The sequence below is a fragment of the Callospermophilus lateralis genome, chromosome 6, assembly GCF_048772815.1.
Source record: "Callospermophilus lateralis isolate mCalLat2 chromosome 6, mCalLat2.hap1, whole genome shotgun sequence".
Taxonomy (NCBI): domain Eukaryota; kingdom Metazoa; phylum Chordata; class Mammalia; order Rodentia; family Sciuridae; genus Callospermophilus; species Callospermophilus lateralis.
Window position 1 is genome coordinate 43,469,252 of NC_135310.1, and position 15,062 is coordinate 43,484,313.

General features: G+C 37.9%; 1 pseudogene; it reads left to right on the forward strand.

Annotated features, from left to right (window-relative positions):
* The first annotated feature begins 10,347 nt into the window (after nt 1–10,347).
* On the forward strand, nt 10,348–14,620 carry LOC143641834 (thyroid receptor-interacting protein 11 pseudogene; annotated as a pseudogene).
* The last annotated feature ends 442 nt before the right edge of the window (nt 14,621–15,062 follow it).

Sequence of the window (15,062 nt, forward strand, 5' to 3'; positions counted from 1 at the left end):
CTTATTCATCTAGTTACTCACTTATTTATTCTTTTTTCTAAATTAGTTTTCCAATCAGACGGAGCTCTTGTCTGTTTGTTCCTCACTATGTCCTTTGCCAAGATAGTACCAAGAACATTGTCAGTGTTAAAAGTATACTTCTTGAGTGAGGTAATAACATTGGCCCTATATAGTTGCACATTCTATGTTTAGGCTAAGAGAGAAAAGGAACACTATGAGGCTAAAAATCGAGATAAACATAACACCATTATTTTGAAGAGCTATACCTATTTTGAGAACAGAAAAACCATAAGAGTTACAAGCTATAAAGTGCCAGGCATTTTATATTCACTATAGTTAACCTTTGCAATGACACTGACCTTTGCAGATTAGGGAAGTCAAGAAATTTACCCAAGATCAAGTTATGAACAATAACTTAGTCAAGATTCAAAACCAGATGTGTTTGTTTCCAATACCTTCCATTTCTTTATGCTACTATCCTGTATTGTATGGAACATTTTTTTGATCTAAGAAATACTATTACTTTTATTTTGCAGGTAATGTGTTTTGAGGAAATTCAAATGACATTTCTTGCTTTGAACTTGATTTAAAGTAAGACAGACATAAAATATAATTACTAATTCACATTATTTTACAATTTATACAACTGAAGGAATATTCAAAATATCACCTTATACTAAGACTTTAGATTCTGTGGACAAAAGAAATTTTATTGAGTTTAAATTATCACTGTAAAGAAGCATGATCAAAAGAGCTGATGGGTGTGAGAGTATCAGTTTCTATTTCTTTGATAAGGTTGTATGGATGGGTTCTATTTAATACTCTCCACAGTCCAATTCTGCTATACATTACAATGACAATTCAAGTCACTTTGGGGCATTAAATTATTTCACATAAAGTTGACAAAACTATCTGGATCTTTGACCAAACATCTGGATGATTGATTAAATCTGTGACTAGTCCACAGGAAGTATCAAGTAGTAGGTACATCACACTATAAAATCACTCAAAGAGCTCTCATTGCCTTACTTTGCAAGACAGAAATGGGAAATATCAACCTTTCTCTTTAAGCTCTTTCTTCACCTGCCTAATAATCTAAATGTGTCTCACAGGGACATTAGCATTGTGTGTGTTATATTCCTATCTTCCTTAGAGGGGGGTGTTGTTTATTTAGTTTCTGTGGCTGGATATTGAAACAGAAATGAAGAGAACAACTTGGAAAGATTTTCATAAAAACAATAGTCTCATCCCACTCTTATAACAACATTATTTTTATTTAGCCTGTATTTTAATCAGTAGTTTTGCAACAGAAGCAAAAAAGAAATGATATAAAAACCTAGAACCCACCAGATTATATATATTTAGAAAGAAAATCAAAGAAAATTTAATGCATCAGTATAAAATATATCTGCCTAAAAAAAAAGTTCAATGATAAATTCATGAAATCAATGCATAACAGGAGATAACCCAACCATATCCCAATTACTGACTATCTCAAATGCATCAACAAAAACTCTCAAGGTAAGAATTAGCAATTGTCTTGAATTTAGTGATTTTCCCACATATTGAATTTAAATGACATATACTTTGTTTTTTAAAATTACCAATTTATAAAGATATAAAAGGGAAGAGTCTCTGACATAAAGAAATATTCAGAACTACTAGGAAGAAAAATAATTCATTGTTCCATTTTCAGCATTAAGTATATGAATGAATTTTATAAATATTTGCTGAATGAGGATCCAGGATCCAAGGGACCTCTTTTGAGAGAGAGAAACATGGAAGGAATTGAGACAGAAGACCACAAGGAGATAGTTTGTTTTGTAAGATGAAGGGGATATGAAGAAAAAGGCACTATCTTTATCAAATGCTGACTTGAACATTTAACCAGCTCACCCTGATTACCTTGAAATCCCACTTTCACTCCCCAGAACCACAAAGATCATCAATAACCAACTTCCTCAGGTTTCATCCTCAATATGCCCCTCATGAAGCATCTGACCACGTACACAAAACTTTTGCCCTCTTCCTCTTTCCTTTTGCTTTAGATCACAAAATGATGTCATGATTTCTCTTTATCCATTTCTCCTCTCATTCTTCCTTCTTCAATGCTTTCTCTATTTTTTTACTTCCATGTCCTCTCCTCGATATTCTCCAAGAATTCTTATACTAAATAAGTGAAATACTGTCTAGGAATAAACAAGCACTTTTTGAAGCCTGGCTTCAAAACAGAGTTGCTTATCTCTTGGGGGTCAGGAAGATGTTGAGGGGAAGAAAAGACTGAGGAATAGGATGTGCCCTTCCAGGGAATCAACTCCAATAACCTACCTTCCAACTAGGCCCTACTGCCCACAGTTTTTACCAACTCCCAATAATCCTGTCAAAAGCATCATGTCAATTCAGCTCCAAAATTGCTTTGGTCCCTGTTAGAGTCTGTAAACAAGTCAGGATGGCACCTGGCATTTTGCCAGAGAAATGTTAGAGTCTGTAAACAAGTCTGGATGGCGCCCGGCAAAATGTCAGAGGGAGTGGTTTGTGAAGTAATGCCAGCTAGCCATTAAGTGTGGAGATTCCTGATTGGTTGACTGCTGTATCGAGTTTATGTTAATTAGATAAGCTGTGTGGAATGTATAAATACTCCTCCTGTCCTACAATAAAGGGCTCCTACTCCTGCTGTATCAAGGTACACAAGTTGTTCGTCACCCCCCCAGGTTATTTTGCCCAGCCATCCGGGCTGAAGCAGGTCCCAATTGGTATGTCTGTTACAGCCCATGGGCTTCATCTCTTTGCTTTCTTCCCCAACTCTACAAAGCTGCCTCATCATTAACTTGATGGAATTTAAACACTTTGGAAATCAGGGTCTAAACTTATCTCCTTGTGAACCTTAATTCTAGGTACAGGATTCAAATATAGGATTGTTACTCCATAGTAGAAACTTTCTCAACTTTTTATTTCACTCTGGACTGTTTAGACCAGGGTTATATTTGGCACTGATAAAGAACAACAGGTTAAGTGAACATCAAGTTATGGGCACAAAACAAAGTTTCTTAAGTGAAATTGAAGTGGAATTTTTGAGCACTTAAATAAACTTCAATCAGAACTTACAAGGACCATATAATATTAAAAAGAACTCAAAAATTTATAGATGAGCAGAGAAAAAGATGGCAGCGAATGGAGTGCATCACCCCTGTGTACCGCGTCACTATGCGGGTGAATGATGAGTTAGAACAGCTAAAAGCTATCTTGTTAGGAATTTCCAGCAAAATTGGAGTGCTCCAAAACCTAGAGGATCAGTTACTGGGGCTCAACTGTGAGCGATTTGTCCACACGGAGGGTCAAGCTGCTTATTCAGCAACTTGCCCTGCTGCTAGAGACTGCGTCGCCCCAGGAAATGACGAGCTAGCAATGCTAAGATACGGGGCTGCAGATTCTGCGGGCTCCTGCTGGCTGTGCCCTCACTGTGCTCAGTGTTGAATTCTGGGTTTGAGACGGGGGAAGGAAGTGGTCCAGTTCAGTTCTCCACACCAGTCAGACCACCGAGGAAGCCAGCGGCCACCATGTTGGAGAGCTAACGTCACCATTGCCAGTTTTCCACTGATCACAGCTCATTCAGCTATAGAGCAGGTCTGTGACATTTAGTCCATCTCCAATACAGCGGGGAAATCACATAAAATCTCTCCCCGGCTTCCCGGGGGCGTGATTAACAGAGTGAGAGTGAGTGGAGGCATGGGGGAAAGGCAAGGGCACCTGACCCCCAACTCCTCTCTCCCATCAGTGGTGGAAACAAAACCCGTTTCGCCAGCTCTAGGAGGAGGGGCTAGCAGAAGGAGTCAAAACAATAAGGTGCCGGTTCCCAAAAGCTGTGGCTCCAACTCCTGAAAACTACAGGCACAGAGTGCAGTTTGAACTGCCAAGAGGTATCACATAGGGATAGACCTGGCTGACAGGAGATGCCAGGGGACTAGAAACCAGGAATTAACCTAAGAGAGACACCAGTGGGGGGAGGAGGGAGCGGCCTCACACGGACTGTTTCCTACAGCCGGAGGGCAAAATCTTGGCCTGGAAGGCTCAGCACCACCTACTGGAAGTGAAGAAAATAGAAGACTGATAGTGTCCCTTTTTTTTAAAAAATTTTATTATTATTATTATTATTTTAATTTTAATTTTTTTCTTTTCTACAGTTATACTATTATTTTTTAAATGTAATTTCTATTTTACTGCATTTTATTATTATTTTTTTATTATTATTTCCTTTTCTTTTCTATTCTTTTCTCTTTTTTTCCTCTCTCCCTCTCTCTTTCTTGGTTGGCTTCCTTACCTTTTCCCCTTCTTTCCTCTTAAGCATGACCACCCAGATTACGTACAACTTACTAAATGCAAATAGATGAATTCTATGAATTGGTCCATAGTCCGCCTAAGCCCTTAACTACCCCCAAGTACTCCTGTCTATTCTCTTGTTAATATCCACCTCCATTTGAGCAACCCCCAAAGAAGCTAAAATATACTAACCTCCATACCATCAAAGCGCCCGTCCTCAACATAAAATCGTAAGTTCAAACCTCAATTCTATACATGCCATCAAATTCTGTAGGCCTCTAATGAGACTAATGAATTTACCTTAAATCACAATCAAATCCAACATCTCTAAATATTGTCTACCAACACAAAGGAGAGATATTGGAATTATAGTAACCAAAACAAATTTAAAGAAGAAAACAGAAGCACAACAGTCAAACAGAGTTGGAAAGCAACGTGAGCACCATGAAAAAACAAGGGAAAAAAGGATTACAAACAATGCAGGACAACTTAAATTTGCAGGAGAACCTACAGGCTTCAGAAAAATGGTCAGAGAAAGAACTCAAGGCACACCTAACTCACATGGAATGGAATCTTAGAGAAGACTTTAGACAGCAAGTCCAAACAATGAAAGTATATTTTGAAAACAAATTAAATAGGCAAATTCAAATTGCAAAGAATGAGCTATACCAAGAGATAGAGATTTCAAAAAAAAATCAAACAGTTATCCTAGAAATGCAGGAAACCATAAACCAAATTAAAAACTCAAACAATAATATTACAAATAGACTAGATCAAATAGAAGTTGGAACATCAGATAATGAAGACAAAGTGTATCAACTTGAAAAGAATATAGTCAACACAGAAAGGATGCTAAAAAATCACCAGTGATATATCCAAGAGATATGGGATGTTATAAAAAAAAAAAAAAACATGAGAGTCATTGGGATAGAAGAAGGCATAGAGGTTCAAACCAAAGGAATGAACAACCTATTAAATGAAATAATCCTAGAAAACTTCCCAGATATGAAAGATGGAATGGATTGCCAAATCCTGGAAGCCTACAGGACCCCAAACATACAAAACTGAAACAGACCAACTCCAAGACACATAATTATGAAGATATCCAACATACAGAACAAGGAAAGAATATTAAAAAAGAAAGAAGAAAGAAGGCAGATTACATTCATGGGTAAACCAATTAGGTTAACGGCTGATTTTTCATCAAAGATGTTGAAAGCGAGAAGATCCTGGAACAACGTATTTCAAACACTGAAAAATAATGGATTCCAACCAAGAATACTGTATCCAGCAAAATTAAGCTTCAGATTTGACAATGAAATTAAAATATTTCACGATAAGCAAAAGTTAAAAGAATTCGCAGCCAGAAAACCAGCTCTGCAAGGCATTCTGAGCAAAACACTACAAGAAGAGGAATTGAAAAACAGCACCCAAAACTAATATTGGGAGGTAACACAGTAAAGGGAAGAACAAAAAAAATATAACCAAAAAGGGAAAAATGAGCCAAACTAAAATAAATAAATAAACATGACTGGAAGCACAAACCATATTTCAAAAGTAACCTTAAATGTTAATGGCTTAAATTCACCAATCAAGAGACATAGGCTAGTAACCTGGATTAAAAAAACAGATCCAACAATATGCTGCCTTCAGGAGACTCATATGACAGGAAAAGACATACACCGGTTGAAAGTGAAAGGCTGGGAAAAATCATACCACTCACATGGTCCTCAGAAGCAAGCAGGAGTGGCCATACTCATATCAAATAAAATCAACTTCAAACCTAAGTTAATCAAAAGGGATAAAGAAGGCCACTATATACTGTTAAAAGGAACCATCCACCAACAAGACATAACAATTATCAATATGTATGCACCAAACAATGGTGCTTCAATATTCATAAAACAAACTCTCCTCAAGTTCAAGAGTCAAATAGATCACAACACAATAATTATCAGTGACTTCAACACACTGCTCTCTCCATTGGACAGATCCACCAGACAAAAGCTGAATAAAGAAACTCTAGAGCTCAATAACACAATTAATAACCTAGATTTAACCGATATATATAGAATATATCAACCATCATCAAGTGGATACACGTTCTTCTCAGCAGCACATTGGATCCTTCTCAAAGATAGATCATATATTATGCCATAGGGCAACAATAAGTAAATATAAAGGGGTGGAGATAATACCATGCATCTTATCTGATCATAATGGAATGAAACTGGAAATCAACGATAAAAGAAGGAAGGAAAAATCCTGCATCACCTGGAAAATGAACAATATGCTACTGAATGATCAATGGGTTACAGAAGACATAAAGGAGGAAATCAAAAAATTCTTAGAGATAAATGAAAATACAGACACAACATATCAGAATCTATGGGACACAATGAAAGCAGTTTTAAGAGGTAAATTCATTTCCTGGAGTTCATTCCTCAAAAAAAGAAAAAACCAGCAAATAAATGAACTCACACTTCACCTCAAAACTCTGGAAAAGGAAGAGCAAAACAAGAGCAAATGTAGTAGAAGGCAAGAAATAATTAAAATCAGAGCGGAAATCAAAAAATTGAAACAAAAAAAAACCATTGAAAAAATTAATAAAACTAAATGTTGGTTCTTCAAAAAAATAAATAAGACCAATATCTTTAATGAACATAGATGCAAAAATCCTCAATAAAATCCTGGCGAATCGAATACAAAAGCATATCAGAAAAATAGTGCACCATGATCAAGTAGGATTCATCCCTGGGATGCAAGGCTGGTTCAATATACAAAAATCAATAAATGTTATTCACCACATCAATAGACTTAAAGATAAGAACCACATGATCATCTCGATAGATGCAGAAAAAGCATTCGACAAAGTACAACATCCCTTTATGTTCAAAATACTAGAAAAACTAGGGATAACAGGATTTTACCTCAACATCATAAAAGCTATATATGCTAAGCCTCAGGCTAGCATTATTCTTAATGGAGAAAAACTGAAGGCATTCCCTCTAAAATCTGGAACAAGACAGGGATGCCCTCTATCACCACTTCTATTCAATATAGTTCTCGAAACACTGGCCAGAGCAATTAGACAGATGAAAGAAATTAAAGGCATAAAAATAATAAAAGAAGAACTTAAATTATCACTATTTGCAGATTATATGATATTATATTAACAGACCCAAAAGGGTCTACAAAGAAACTACTTGAGTTAATAAATGAATACAGCAAAGTGGCAGAATATAAAATCAACACACAGAAATCAAAGGCATTCCTGTATATCAGCGACAAATCTTCTGAAACATCCTCAAAAAAAAAAAAAAAATACTTGGGAATCAATATAACAAAAGAGGTGAAAGATTTATACAATGAAAACTACAGAACCCTATAGAGAGAAATAGAAGAAGATCTTAGAAGATGGAAAAGCATACCCTGTTCATGGAACTAACATCATCAAAATGGCAATATTTCCCAAAGTTCTCTATAGGTTCAATGCAATGCCAATCAAAATCCCAAGGACATTTCTTGTAGAAATAGATAAAACAATTATGAAATTCATATGGAAAAACAAAAGACCCAGAATAGCAAAAGCAATTCTAAGCAGGAAGTGTGAATCAGGCGGCATAGCGATACCAGATTTCGAACTATACTACAGAGCAATAGTAACAAAAACAGCATGGTACTGGTACCAAAATAGGCAGGTGGACCAATGGTACAGAATAGAGGACACAGAGACCACTCCACAAAATTACAACTATCTTATATTTGATAAAGGGGCTAAAAGCATGCAATGGAGAAAAGATAGCATCTTCAACAAATGGGGCTGGCAAAACTGGAAATCCATATGCAACAAAATGAAACTGAATCCCTTTCTCTCACCATGCACAAAAGTTAACTCAAAATGGATCAAAGAGCTTGATATCAAATCAGAGGCTCTGCACCTGATAGAAGAAAAAGTTGACTCAGATCTACATATTGTTGGGTTGGGCTCCAAATTCCTTAATAGGAAACCCATAGCATAAGAGTTAATAACTAGAATCAACAAATGGGACTTACTCAAACTAAAAAGTTTTTTCTCAGCAAGAGAAACAACAAGAGAGGTAAATAGGGAGCCTACATCCTGGAAACAAATTTTTACTCCTCACACTTCAAATACAGCCTTAACATCCAGAGTATACAAATAACTCAAAAAATTAAACAATAAGAAAACAAATAACCCAATCAACAAATGGGCCAAAGACCTGAACAGACACTTCTCAGAGGACGACATACAGTCAATCAACAAGTACATGAAAAAAAGCTCGCCATCTCTAGCAGTCAGAGAAATGCAAATCAAAACCACCCTAAGATACCATCTCACTCCAGTAAGATTGGCAACCATTATGAAGTCAGACAACAACAAGTGCTGGGGAGGATGTGGGGAAAAGGGTACTCTTATACATTGCTGGTGGGACTGCAAATTGGTGCGGCCAATTTGGAAAGCTGTATGGAGATTCCTGGGAAAGCTGGGAATGGAACCACCATTTGACCCAGCTATTGCCCTTCTCGGACTATTCCTTGAAGACCTTAAAAGAGCACACTACAGGGATACTGCCACATAGATGTTCATAGCAGCACAATTCACAATTGCTAGACTGTGTAACCAACCCAGATGCCCTTCAATAGATGAATGGATAAAAAAATGTGGCATTTATACACAATGGAGTACTACGCAGCACTAAAAAATGACAAAATCATGGAATTTGCAGGGAAATGGATGGCATTAGAGCAGATTATGCTATGTGAAGCTGGCCAATTCCTAAAAAACAAATTCCAAATGTCTTCTTTGATATAAAGAGAGCAACTAAGAGCAGAGCCCAGGGAGGAAGAGCAGGAGGAAAAGACTAACATTAAACAGAGACATGAGGTGGGAGGGAAAGGGAGAGAAAAGGGAAATTGCATGGATATGGAAGGAGACCCTCATTGTTACACAAAATTACATATAAGTGGTTGTGAGGGGAATGGGGCAAAAATAAACAAGGAGAGAAATGAATTGTAGTAGATGAGGTAGAGAGAGAAGATGGGAGAGGAGGGGAGGGAGGATAGTAGAGGATAGGTAAGGTAGCAGAATACAACAGTCACTAATATGGCATCATGTAAAAATGTGGAGGTGTAACCAATGTGATTCTGCAATCTGTAATTGGGGTAAAAATGGGAGTTCATAACCACTTGAATCTAATGTATGAAATATGATATGTCAAGAGCTTTGTATTGTTTTGAACAACCAATAAAAAAATTTATAGATGAAGAGCAAAAACTTATTTTTGGAAAGGGTAAAGATGGTCCTTTAGTGACATTTAATCCATCTTATAATTTGAATCCTGAGAATGATTAAGACTTTGTGGTGGTTAATTTTATATGTTAACATGTCTGAACTATGATGCTCAGATATTTGGCAAAATATTCTTCTGGGTGTGTCTGTGCTGGTGTTAAGAAGTTGATTTACTTTTGAATCGGTGGACTTTTAGTTAAATAGATTGCATTCCGTAATGGAGCAAGACCTCACCTTGTCAACAGAATGCAACTGAAAGCAAGAAAAATTCCACCCCTCCCAGACAAGAGGGAACTCTCCCTTGAATTACCTTTGGATTTCATCTACAACACTGATTTATCCTGGCTCCAGAGCACACTGCCTTTGGACTCAAACTAGAACACTTTCCTGTATCCCTAGCTCCTCCCAGCCCACCCTTCCCAAACCTGTGAGCCAATAGCTGACAGGCAAGTGCAGGGAAGAAGCAGAGGCACCTCCCAGCAGGGCAGGGAGTGAGTGTGCCACTGGTGGTGAGTCCTGGTCAAAGCCCAGGACAGGCCTCTGCTTTTACAAACAGAACAAGATGGTTGCCATTGGGGGAGCCCCCAGCGCGTGGCAGAATTCTGAGCTCTTCAGTCATAATTGACCCCAGCAACGCTCTAGGGTGTTCGGGTCAGAGAAGTGGACGGTGATGGACGCGGTTTTCAGAGCAGGCACAAAGGCTCACTAAAGTGGCAGCAATGTTGTCCTGGTTTGGAAGCCTGGGTTCATGCTTGGGCTACTTCTTGGGTCAGGTGGGGATCTGCTTGGCTGCTCTCACTGGCCATATCTCTAGCTTCACCAGAGAAACGCTTCTTCTGGAAGACTTAGGAGACCTACAAGCAGCTTTACCTCATTGTCGGGGAAAGGAAATGGAAGCTACTGATTCCACACTAAGATGTGAGAATGAAAGACTGAAAAAGTATTGTACTGATCTGGAAGAAAAGCATGAAGCATCAGAGCTGCAAATAAACCATCAGTCTGTAAGTTACCAAAATCAACTGCAACAAAAGAGGTAGAAATCAGCCATCTTAAAGCAAGAGAGATTGCACTGCAAGATCAAGTGTTCCAACTACAGGCAGCTGCTCAATCAGTACCTTCAGGAGCTGGTGGTGTACCAACAACAACTGCACGGGCTCCATTCGGTTCCCTGATCAGTAGTCATTTTTCAGCCTTTCTGAATGATGACATGGACTTTAGTGACATAATTTCATCACAACAAGAAACAAACAGATTGTCAATTGAAGTTGCAAAAGTTGAATCTGATGTTGGCCACTCGAGGCAGATTGCTGAGTCTCAGGGAACACATCATTCTGACTCACGTGAAATCTGCAAAGTACAAAATACTATCAAGAATCTTCAACCAAACTGAAGTCCAGACATAAATGATCATCAGCATGAAATGTCAGCTTTGGAGCAGAGTCCTACTGTGGCATAAAAAGGAAAAATCCTTCCTCAGAGTTCAGCAGTGGAAGAAGTGTTCAGGCTACAACAAGCCCTGGCTGATGCTGAGAAGGAAATCATGAGACTAAATAGTTTAAACCAGGATAACAGTCTTGGTGATGATAATCTGAAACTTAAAATGCATGTTGAAGCTTTAGAAAAAGAGAAGTCATCATTGAGTCAAGAAAAAGAGAAACTTCAGATGTCACTCTCAAAATTGAGCTGTGACTATCACGGAATTAAAAATACAGCTTCAACAGCCATGAATTTGAATGTACAATTACATGACTTACAAGTTCAATTGAAAGCAAAGGAGGAAGAACTGAATGAGACTATCAATGAAAAGAAGCTGCTGATAGCTGAGTTAGAAGAACTGGACCATCAGAATCAGGAAGCTATAAAGTGCATGATTTTGATACAAGATGAGCTATCAAAACAACAAAATGAAGGAGACCTCGTCATCAAGAAGTTGAAACAAGATCTAGATGATGAAAAATAAAGAGTTCATCAACTTGAGGATGATCAAATGAACATATCCCAAGAGTTGCATGTGCAGAAGGAGAAGTTAACTGGGAATGCACAGAGCCTCAGTGATTTGCATTTAACCAAGCAGAAGCTTGAAGGTAAAGTAGAAGATTTAGTAGATCAGCTAAATCAGTCACAAAAAAATAGCTTAAACATCCAGCAGGAAAACCTTGGGCTTAAAGATCACATTAGACAAATTGAAGATGAGCTGTCTGGATTTAAGTGTAATTTCCAAAGTTCTCTGAAGGAAGACTCTGTCATTGTAAGGATGACATGCTTAAAGAATGGGAATCTTAATTTAGCAACTTAAGGCAAAATCTTTCTGAAGTAGAACAGCTCAAAGAAAGTTGCTTTGAACTCAAAACAGAAAATGAAATGTTGATTTTAGCACATGAAGATGTAAGGCATAAGTTGGAAGAATCTATTGCTGCTAACAATCAAATCTCTCAAGAAAAAGACACTATCACGGAGACTCTCAAAAGAGACAAAGAAGAGATAGAAGCCGAACAACACCAGGTAGAAAAAAGACTGTTGGAAGAAGCAAATAATCACAGGCAGACTATTCAGGAACTCTCCAATGCACATAATTTGAATGCCTCTGCCTTTCAGCTGAAACACGAATATGTAGTGCAACTCAATCAAGAGAAGGACTTTAAAATTGCAGGACTCAAAAAGAATATTGAGCAAATGACCGCTGATCAAAAAGAAACTGAGGAAACTTTGGCATCTCATGTAGAAGAACTGAAGCAATTGATACAAGTTATAAATGAGAAAGAAGTTTTTATTGAAAAACTCGAAGAAAAAAGTTCAGAACTCCAAAAGTATTTAGATAAGTGTTCTTTGTTCTCAGGCCTTAAGAGAAAATGAAACTTTAAGGCAAACCATAGAAGAAAAATAAGTCTTTGCTCCATGAAAGCAGAAAACAACCATCTGCAAAAAGAATTGAAAAGCCTCAGGGAAGTGCACTATCGAGCTGTACCTGTGGCTGAGCCTAAAACCCTTGATGCTATCACAGAACTAGAATCAGAGGTGTCTCAATTGAATATTGTCAAAAATCATCTGAAAGATGAAATTAAACACCATCAAAACATCATTGCTAATAAAAAAAAGCGTAAAATGCGACTACTTCAGTCTTTACAGGAGCAGAAGAAGGAAATGGATGAATTTAAATACCAATATGAGCAGATGAATGCTGCGCATAGCCAGTTAATTTTAGAAAAAGAGGACAAGATTAAGGACTTGCAGAAAACTATTGACCAAATAAAAGCCCACTTGCCTGGAGAAAGACACGATGCTCCAACAGAGAATTCTGATATTTTTCCAGAAACCAAAGTTGAAAGCCTTAATGTAGAAAGTGGCAGTGAAAAACATGACCTGTGGAAAGAAAAGGAGTTGTTGAAGCAAGCAGTAAGAGAGATAAAAGAGAGAACACTGATTTTAGAAGTGGACACTTGTAAACTCAAAGGGGAAACTGAAAAAATAAGAGAAACATGTAAAGAAAAGGAAAGGGAGTATCAAGCATTGCAAGAGACAATCTTGAAGTTCTCTGAGATGCTGCAAGAAAAAGAATTAGAATGTCAGTCAATGAAAGAGAAAGCTCTTGCCTTTGAGCAACTGTTAGAAGCAAAAGAGGAGGGAGAAGCTGGGGAATTCAGCCAGCTTTCTAATGCAGTTAAGTCAATGCAGGAGAAGACAGCTCTGTTTCAGCAAGAAGGAGACCAAGTCATCGCAGCACTAAAACAACAACAGATGGAAAACACTGCCCTCCAGCAGGAGGTTCAACACTTACAGGACCAAGAATTACACTTCAACCGGGAGCTAGAAAGGCTACGCAGCCATCTCTTGGAATCAGAAGAGTCTTACACCCAGGACATTTTGGCTGCAGAAGACAAAGGGATTCAACTGAGACAGAAAGTCACACTCTTGGAGGAAAAGCTAGCTACATCTTCTAAGGCAAGTCATCAAGCCAGTGTGCAGATAGAGTCACTGTAGGAAAGTTGAGTATGGTCTCTCAACAGAGGGATGAGAATGCACTGCAGCTTTCGCTCTGCCAGGAACGAGTAAGGCAGTGTGCCCTGTCATCAAGTAACCTGCAAAGGGTTCTAGAGCACTTCCAACAAGAAGAGAAATCTATGCATTCTGCTGAATTAGCCAGAGAAAAACAGTCAATAGCTGAATGGAAGAACAAGGCCGAAAAGCTAGAAGGAGAAGTATCATCATTGCAGGAACGTTTGCATGAAGCAAATGCTATGTTGGATTCTGCTTCCAGACTGAGAGAAGACTTAGATCTCAAGGAAGAACAGATGGAAGAACTGAAAAAAACAAAACGAGCTCCGAAAAGAAATGTTGGACCATGCACAACAGAAATTGTCCACTTTGGTCAACAGCACAGAAGGAAAACTAGACAAGGTCCTCATGAGAAACCTTTTTATTGGTCATTCCCAGACACCAAAAGGCAAACATTGCAAAGTGTTGCAGTTGATGGGGAGCATTCTGGACATTCCAAAGGAGGAAGTGGAGCAGTTGTTGAATGAAAATTATGGTGGTGTTACTAAGTCGATGACTAGTTGGCTTGGAGGAACATCAAAAAGTATTCCCAGCATACCTTTGAGACCAAATCAACAACCTGTGCTTAATAGTTCTTTTTCAGAGCTCTTTGTCAAATTTCTGGAAACAGAATCTCATCCCTCTGTCCCACCACCAAAACTTTCTTCCCATGCCATGGACTGTCTAGACTCACCAGGAAGGAGAGAGAAAGGTGTAAATGTACCAAGAAATGTTAAAGATGCAGTTGAATTCAGAGCTGGCAGATGCACCAACGGGAATCCACTCTTGGTTCCATGTTCTGCAGCTGTGCCTTTTAGTAACCTAGCTGGAGTTGAACTTGGTGGCCCTGGGCATTCTCTTTTTAAACCCATTGGAGATTTTATGCCCACCTTCACACCATTGCCAGTGTCCCCGGACAGTAGTGCCAGAGTTATACTCCAGGATCTTCTAAATATTTAGCACTTTAAAGAAGCCATAATACTTTTTGATGTTTTACAGTATGGCCTTTTGGAAAAGAACTCTGTATTTGTAGACAAAAAGAGAAAGCCAAAAAGCTGGTATATGTAAGTGTATAGCTACTAGGTATTTTATTCTATTTTTTGAGTTCTTGTTGTTGTGATTTTTTGCTATAGTACTTTTAAAAAAATTTGTTTTGTTTTTTGTAGCACTTTTTGTTTATAGAATTTTGTTCCAATGTAGCAGTTAATCATCACCAGTCATCAATTCTGATGTAATTTTGTGAGCAACTGTACAGAGCAGCATTCTTGAACCATTAGTTCCAACCTCTTTTTTTTAAAAAAGAATAATATTTCTGAAATTTAATGGCATTAAGATAAAAATGATACATGTAATTACAGAAAACAAGAACAATCCAACCCATAAGAAGGAGGTCTCAGATTTA